Consider the following 8915-nt stretch of genomic DNA (forward strand, 5'->3'; position numbering starts at 1 on the left):
ATTTATGTAGCTAATTAGCTTATGCTAAAAAATGCCAACCATCAAGATCTTCAAGATGTATGAGCTGAGTGGCCTTGCAGTGCCGGCCAGAAGGCCGAGCCTCACTAGTGGATTGCTTGTCCATTGCTGGGTGTGTGGCATGCGCCGGCATGCGTGTCTATTTGCCTTTGTAGATGGATCCCATGCGCAATATTGGCTATCTGCTTTGTGTGCTCAGTATTGGGTGGTAACGTGTTGACAAAGCATATTCTGATCTGCAGGGGAGGCAATGGTGCATGGCAGGGGTAGAAGGATGCCAATATCCGTGCAACCCCTTTCCCCCAGCTTGCTTCATGTTGAACAATTGTTGATAGTAGAACATGTTGCTCAAGGGGGCACTTGGTAGCTTTTATATTTATTTTCCTTGATTTCAGAATGACCGATGCAACACTTATGCACCAAAAATACCTATTTTCAAGTGACTCATGTTACAACCATGCAAATCACCTCTTTGTAGAAAATGCTGAATCATCAGTAATAATGCCCTGCATGGCTATGGAATATATACAAAAGTGCTAAAGGGCAGCCTATTTCACATCGAACATAATTATATATTTGAAGAAAGCCATATCTCGCTTCAAATGGCCTTCTGGAAGGGAAATTACAGACTAAGAGACACAATCTGTTTAAGTCGCTCCAACCAGCTTGTAGATACAATTGTCAAGATCCTCTCCAAGTTTTCTTGCCGCATTAGAAAGAGAATGGTCCAGTTTAGGAGAGCCTCTTTATTTAGCAATTTAAGAGAGTCAAACCTTTAGTATTAAGAAAGCAATCAAGGGATGGCTTTTGAATTCAAACAAGCAGAACGGTTAGTTTATTTGAATTCAAACTTGGCCCCCCTAAAATGAAAATTTAAAATCTAGTGGATAAAACCATACCTATGTAGCATATCTACGAAAAGAGCTCAATGTGTAGATCACATATCTATTATCTTCACCCATCTCAGAGATCATATGTAAGAGTTATGAAAGACCAAAGCTGGTACTAAGTCACGAGGCAATCAAGTAGGGTGGCATCCAACCAAAAATTGGCAAAGGTTACACAAGCAGGGTCATGGTGCGTTTGGCCAGCAGTAGCAAGAGAAGCTTGTTACCATATGGCAGTTTGGCTAATGAAAGGCACATGTGTTGGGTTCAACTTTCCAATTTGGGTAGCGCTCAACAGCAAGACTAGCCTACATGCATGGAGATGCCACAAGTAATGGAGATCTATAGTAGGTGATGTTGTGAACGGTGGTTTTTAATACACACATGGTAGCCATGATTGACGGGTGAAGATCATTGGAGTAGTTCCCACATCATCAAATTTCGAGCGCTACTGCTTGCGTGGCACTAGCGCTTGCCCTTGATATTGTTCATCTTGGATTTTTGAAAGGCAAGCTGCGCTAGTGTCACGCAAGCACCAGCGCTCAAAAAATATCATTGCCTGAATAGTTCACTTGTGGTGCGAGGTCAGCCAAGAAAGTTGTGGTGCGAGGCCGGCATTGCTTGAAAAAATGGTGGCTAATAGGGAAAAACCAGTTGACTTCTTTAGAGAAAGCAATGGACTAAACTTGCATGTGCTGCTCACACTTCGCTTCGGCATGGTAAAACCAATGAACTCGCTAGGCAAACCATCTGACTGCTCTTACATATCACAAGAAGATTTAGATATTTTCTCATGCAGGAAAATGGAGTCTTTTTTAGCGTTTTCCATACAATGCATAACATCATGAGCTTCTGCTCGAGAGGCACCACATACCTAGCTAGGTACGATTGGGGGCAGGGAGTGGATCATGTCCCGCAAGATCGGCAACCCATGTCCCAAAAAGTAAACCAATACATGCAACCGTCCACATTTATGTGTATGTGAGTGGGGAAAAACCCAGAAGGGAGGGTTTGTTGAGTGTGCGGTTTTGTTGCGCCTCTATAATTGGCGTTACACAGAATTATCAGCATGAGAAAGCAGTTGCTTACAGTATTAGAGCCCAAGAGTCGCAAGAGCTATGTCGTTTTTGAATTGACACCTACATATGATACATCCCTGCAAGTGGGGATCTTCATGGAACACGCCCATTCATTTGGATGATGTCGACGAGGGGCCACCTTTCGACCGAGAAGTTTTACCACTCAATGCAGACGTTGATGTGGCCGAGGATGCAGAAGATATAGATGGCCAATCTAGGAATGTGGGATACAAAGGCCTTGTTGCTGGAAGAGGCTGGCTAAGCAGCACAGTATCTCCTTTGAGAGCTTGGTACACTTGCATCATTGTGGGTCGAGAATCTGGTGAAGGGTTGCAGCACATGAGTGCCACGTGCAAGACAGGCCTCCATTGCTGCATCATTTGTGCACTCATTTCGACCACGCTCACCATGCACTTGGTGAAGCATCCATGCATAGTCCACAATTCGGGCTTCCTCCTCGGCCTGTTGCAAACTAGACGATTGTTTCAGTATGGCAGGACGGCCATATGCCATCTCAAGAGCAAGTACTCCAAAGCTATACACATCTGCCCTGTCAGTGAATATTCTACCTGTATAAACAACCTCAGGTGCAACATAGCCCGGTGTCCCCACAGCAGTCATTGTAACGGCACCCTCATCATGGCTGACGAGACGTGCAAGGCCAAAGTCGCCTAACATCGGCTCAAACCTCTCTGTCAACAACACATTGGCGGCCTTTACATCCCAATGCAACACACGTTCCCCCAGATGACCATGCAAGTACTCCAATGCAGAAGCCACTCCTACAAGGATCTTCAATCTGGTCTCACTTTGTAGTTCTCCCTTTTTCTCGCCGTACAGATATCTGTCCAAGCTTCCGTTGCTCAAGTAACTGTACAGCAGCATTGCCTCTCCTTTCTCATAGCACCAACCCCGCAATTGCAAGAGATTACGGTGGCGAATGCTACTGATGATGTTCATCTCTGCAGAAAACTCCGCTTCCTTTCTCACACCTTCCTTCAGTCTCTTGACTGCGACTACCGATCCATCTGCCAAGGTACATCTATATACGTTACTAAATCCACCTTTGCCAATCTTGCTCTGTTCGCTGAAATCATGAGCAGATCATTTGAGCTCTTTGTAGCTATGGCGCGGCAACAACATGCAATGTCGACCCAATCCGAGCTGTATAGTGCTGCTTTCTCTGCCCAGTCGAACGGTTGATGGCAGATGTCGAGTCATCCTCTTTTTCCTCTTTCTCTTGAAGAGAAACATAATAATACCAAATAAGCCCAATGCAAAGAGGATGGCAAATGCTATAGCAATGGGCACAATCACCTTTGCATCTTTACTAGGTTTCTTGAAATCCTCACTAGCAAAAGACCAGGACTTAACAACATGCCCTTCCATGTGATCCTCACCCACCTTGTTTGTTGCTGAGAACCCCACATACATGAAGTCGTCGGAAACAGTAGACAGATTGTAAGAAAGCTCTAGTAAAGGGTGAGACGGCGGATGGGAAGAGGAAGAAGAGGAATTTGTCATCCACACTTGGATGAGGTTTGTGAGAGACTCATATACAATCCATGCTGTAAAGGTGTAATTGTTGTAGAGATACAACTCTGGGTAGAAGCTGGGAGTCGAAGATGAATTGTGACTCGTATCTGTGCAGTTGAGGGAAACCAAAGAATTAACATCGATCCCGATGTGGCTAGCACTCGAATCATTCAGATTAGGGGATGTGCGCGTGTCAAATTCAACAGCAAAGAATTTCTGTGCTTCAGCGGCCGCTGCATGATGTGGGTCAAAGAGACCGAAGTACCTACCATCACTATAGTTGGGGGCTCTGTCAGAACGAGAGATGAAGAAAGCCATGCCACTACCACACCTGTTGTGATGATTTGAAAAGTGAAGGAGGTGTTGAGGAGGCAACCTTATTCTGAGAATTCTTGAATCGAATACGATCCTTGTAGACAAACTTACCGATGTTGCTGAGTTTTGTGGAGCTGCCATCTCTGGGATCTGGGGTGAGCCAAATGCCTGACTGGTCAGGAGCAGCATTTTTGCCATGATACCAAGATGAGTCTTGGTACACAATTCTAATGTCCGAGAGGTTTGCCAGAGAGCTCGATGATCATGGGTGCTGGAACTGTATACTCTCAGAGGGGCATATGTTTGCTGACAATAACACAAGGAAGTGTGTAAGGATTAGATTGCTTAAAATCGGCCTCAACTTCTTCATCGTTTTAGAAACCAGAAAGGTGAGGTGTTGGATGCTTAAATAAGAGGGCAGCCATATACACCAGATAGAGGTGGTTTTGCAGGGCCTTCCAAACAAGAAAATAAGGCCCCTGTCACACTGGGCCGCCTGCCCAGCCTGAAATTTTGGAGGTGGGCACCCAATTGGAGTCAAACTCATTTATATTCTAAAAGTTAGTTTTGAAATTTTGGAGGTGGGCACCCAATTGGAGTCAAACTCATTTATATTCTAAAAGTTGGTTTTGAAATTTGGAGGTGGGCACCCAATTGGAGTCAAACTCATTTATATTCTAAAAGTTGGTTCTTCACCTAAGCCAACGCCTGTAGGCCAAGAGTTTGACTCTCTAGCTCTTGCACTAACTTTCAGAGTTCAAGACTTACTGCGTGCATTCGTGCCATACTTTTTGAGGGATGACCACCACTTTGAAAAGTTGGCCGGGCTAGTGAGGCCGGTCATCTGACAAAGGTTTTGAGCCCAAATCCACTTTTTGTTTGGATGCCCCAGTGTGACACGGGCCTAAGTTCTCGTACACCTTCCACACCCTATTAGACGTCATGCACATCTTACAAGCACTTCTAAGAGCCGGGTCGCACTCAAGGGGGGTAGGGGGAGTGGGGGATTGGCTTCACTACATTTGGTAACTCCTAGAGAGCAGGCATGAATGTCCAAGGTGGAGGCTAGCACTGCTAGCACTTTGAAAACGGGAGGGGGGGGGATAATAAGCTACTTTCGTGGATGTCAATGATGAAGCTTGACTCTCATAATCCATGGCCAATGAGGAATTCATTTGCAGCTTCACTTTTCAATGAGGTTTTTGTAGGCACGCTAAGCACTGTCTAGGTACGACCAGCTTTCTCCTAGTAGGTCGTTAACCTTGCTAAAGCTGGGGCGCCTCAGCTCTAATTTAGAGGGACTTTGAACCACCCCCCAGATTTTAGAAGGCCCTCTTTCTCAACTTTTGAATAGAGGGCCTTCCAATTTAGACGGCCCTGCATTTTGGAAGGCCTATGTGAAGGCCATCTAGTGCACCATGAGAAAGAGGAGAGACTCCCCTGAAGCCCTTGTCGTCGGCATGAGAAAGGGGTCAAGAAAATGTCGGACTCATGTACGGTACACACGCAATGAAAGGATGGGTCCCAAAATCCAGGACAATGTTTGAATAAGGCCTGCATCAAACACGTCCTCTCGGACATTTGTGAGAATGAGGTTGGTTGGTTGATGAGCATGCACGAAAACAATCGGAGCAGACCCCTTGCCCATCCTCGCCTATACATGGCAATATGCACAAAAAGAAACGATGTGACGAGTGCTAGTTGGAATCACAATATTGACCTTGTACTGCTGAGCAAGATCTTTTCTAGTTGGGCCAATCGATGAGTACGTATGAGATACTTCAAAATATGAAGCTATGATCGCCCTATGTGATAGGCAAGGCACCCCGAAAAGCCTTTCATGGCCTTGTCCGGTGCTGATGTTTGATAGGGGCTGAAATCCATGTATCTTTTTGCATACTTGATCATGTAGACATTTTTGTGACTAAAGAGTTTCACATAAGCTACCTCTTGACATAATTTTCAGTCAAAATTATGGAATATTATACGAGATTGAACTCGAAAGATTTGAATTTCCTGAATTGGCCCATATAATCTCAACATTTAACGTCTCTAAACAGGCTCCTCTACTCTGCAATACAGTGAAAACTTATGTCAAACCCAAAATTTATGGGAGACCCATCATTTCTTCTCCTCTTTCCAATTGGGCCTCCATCACTTCTTAGAACTATTGAAGAATTTTATTGCCCTTGCAATTGCAATTAATATTGTGACCGTTTCCAAAACACTTCAAAACTCCAATTCAGAACAGCTTTTACCCATCATTTGTGTTCTTTTTTTCCATTTAAACAAGAAAACCATCAGCACATGAAAGGTAGTAGGGAGAACTTTCTACAAATTTTGTGTATTTACAATTGGACTTGCTATACACATCACGTTCACAAGGGGCTATACAATGGGAATGACTTCTCCAATGGCAAAGTTGGTGACACCCATCGAATGCTAGTGTGGTTGAGTTTTTGTTATTGAAATGATATCCAACGTGGCAAGAGTCTTGATTTGATAACGGTTGCTTAAATTCTAGACCTCCTTGCCATTGGGTCTCTTTAGTTGCATTCCTGTCCCCATGATTTCATTAATTAATTTCACAGTCGCTCCGCTCTTGCAAAAGGAAAATTTGACCGCTCTGCTGTTCCCACGCCAGCCCTTTCGCTTCCCATGCGACGCCTTGGCCTGCTGTTGCTCTATGACCCCAAGCCGGCGTCGTGATTCCCCACCATCCACCGCCTTGCGATGTAGAGGGGCTTGTCCAGAGGTGCACGGCAGCTACGAGGGTGGGTTCCAGATCGATCAGGCAGTTGAGGCCTTCTGCTTCATTCCCATGTCGGCCTCCTTGACAATCAGGCTCGCCATTGGGCAGAGGTTTATCGAGCAAGGCTAGTCTCTTGCAGTGAGTCCCATCCTCAACAGAGTGGCGTCTCCTCCTTCCCTGTTTGCAGTCCTACCCACCTCGGCGCTGCTTGCATGGGCTCCACAACCTTCGCACGAGAGAGAACACCCTGCCAGCATCGACTCCCTGCGTTCTCGTGGTGCTCCCTGCTACGCGAGAGAGAGAGAGAGAGAGAGAGCGAGCTAGATTAAAAAAATATGGGTACTCTTTAGACACGTGCATAGAGAGATAAAGACAAAGCAAAATATCCTAAGATTGAATAGTATCTCCTTTACCCTTTTCCCTAAACGCTGTAGCAGCATCTATTCAGATTCTCCTCAAAACAAATTCGAAAAAGATTATAGGAACGTACTAGTTGCAAATCAAAATCGAATGGACTTCTCTCGCCATCAACACATCACGCTTCTCGCCATCGCCATCCACGTGCAGACTGCTTCGACGTCACAGAGTCCTTCCCCCCCAAGCCTATGCTGTCCATCTCTCTATCTCTCTCTCTCTCTCTCTCTCTCTCCATGATCGCGATAAGCTGCCCTTCCCGACCCTCCGGGCTGTTTTGCATCCACCCCGTTCAAACTTGCAGACTACCCCCTCGTCATCGACCCCTGGGCACCATATGAAAAGTTGTGCACATGGAAGAGGCTTCAGTCAATTTTCTGAAGGTCCTTCACCTTCTTTCCTGTATTGCGGATGAGAGCTCCCCGACTGCTGTTCACGCCAGCCAACCATGACTCCTAGACGGCCTGCGCGAGCAAGCTTTGTATTGCCTCTGCATTCAACGCAGCGCTGTAACAGCACAGACGAGCCCTCCTCCGACCCCTGCGCACGTCAGACACACCCTGCTTCGCTTGCGCTCTCCAGCCCAGCTCACCCATCCGCTGCTCTCTCTCGCGTGCCCTCGCAAGCATCCCATAGTATTGCCCAACAACCATCCGCGTCCATGGCAAACAAACCCAGTTGCATGCCTATGCCAGCAAGCACACCCGACCCCCCCCCCCCCCCTCTCTCTCTCTCTCTCTCTCTTCCCATGTTTGCGGCGACGAGGTTAAAAATCTTCTTCTTCTTCTTCTCTCTCGCCTGTCAGCTGGCGACCCCTCCCTTTTCATCTTTGATTAACAACTTCGCATCTTCCAAGATTCTGACTATTGTGACCTGTTGGCAAAATTAGGACAACATACTAGTTGCATTCCTATCCCATGAAGTTTCCTCGTTCCGTGCATACCCATTCAACAAAAAAGATTAAGTCAATCCAATTAGTGGTGCCCACTTCACAAAACATAACAAACTTGCCCACTTGACTCCAGAAGCACATTTATCAAAGCTGAAAGAGCTATGCAGCAATCAATAATTTATGTCCATTGCATTGGTTTGTTATATAACCATAAAGCTAGAAGTTCAAAAGTTTATAAAACATGAAGTATAGATAGAAATGACTTCGATTTGATAATCCACACGAAAAGGTAGGGGGGTTAAGGATTCAGGAGCCCATTTCTAACTGCAACCTTGTGCATTCAAAGGAGTGAAGAAGGGGTAGCCCATTGCTTAACTTAGTTTCACATTCTCCTCAAAGATTGTTGAATCAAATGGTGCCAAGGTAAGACCCAATCAAAGCAATCTGATATACATATACAGGTGTGTGAGACTAAAATGAGGAGAATATGGAACCATTGAGTCTACAATCGGGGATTTCACTGACGTGATCATGATCATGTGATCACGTTAATAATGCATATAATTACACATAGAAAATACGTACTCATGTTAATTGTTAACATGATCTTCATGGTGATTAGCAAAAACCAATAGAGCTGGTAGGCCCGTCGGGTTTTTGCCTTTTCTCTAGGGGCCCGTCGAGCTTTATATTTTTTTCGACAGGCTCGTTGGGAAAATAAAAAATCTTGACTGGCCTAGTTGTATATAGTAAACCTCTTTTAACTTTGGCATTTTAACTACGCAAATCCCTGGGGAGTGTATCCAAGCGTCGACACTACAACATAACCCAAAGTTATCGACGCCCTATATATCGACGTCCGTACCTTTCCACGCGGATATCGACGTTCTTTTATCTCGTCGATATACCCGTCGAAATAGCCGTCGATATGCGCGTGGACATATGCGTGGAAAGGCAAGATTTTCCACGTGTATATCGACGGTTATTTCGACGCGTATATCGACGCACTTTTCGACGCTAAA

The 8915-nt window shown here is 45.5% G+C and overlaps 1 pseudogene; it reads right to left on the minus strand.

Annotated features, from left to right (window-relative positions):
- Positions 1-1689: 1689 nt before the first annotated feature.
- Positions 1690-4240, minus strand: LOC147456517 (putative L-type lectin-domain containing receptor kinase S.7; annotated as a pseudogene).
- Positions 4241-8915: the final 4675 nt, after the last annotated feature.

This window comes from Adiantum capillus-veneris, chromosome 6 (genome assembly GCF_014529385.1).
Source record: "Adiantum capillus-veneris isolate H3 chromosome 6, ASM1452938v2, whole genome shotgun sequence".
In the NCBI taxonomy this organism is placed as follows: Eukaryota; Viridiplantae; Streptophyta; class Polypodiopsida; order Polypodiales; family Pteridaceae; genus Adiantum; species Adiantum capillus-veneris.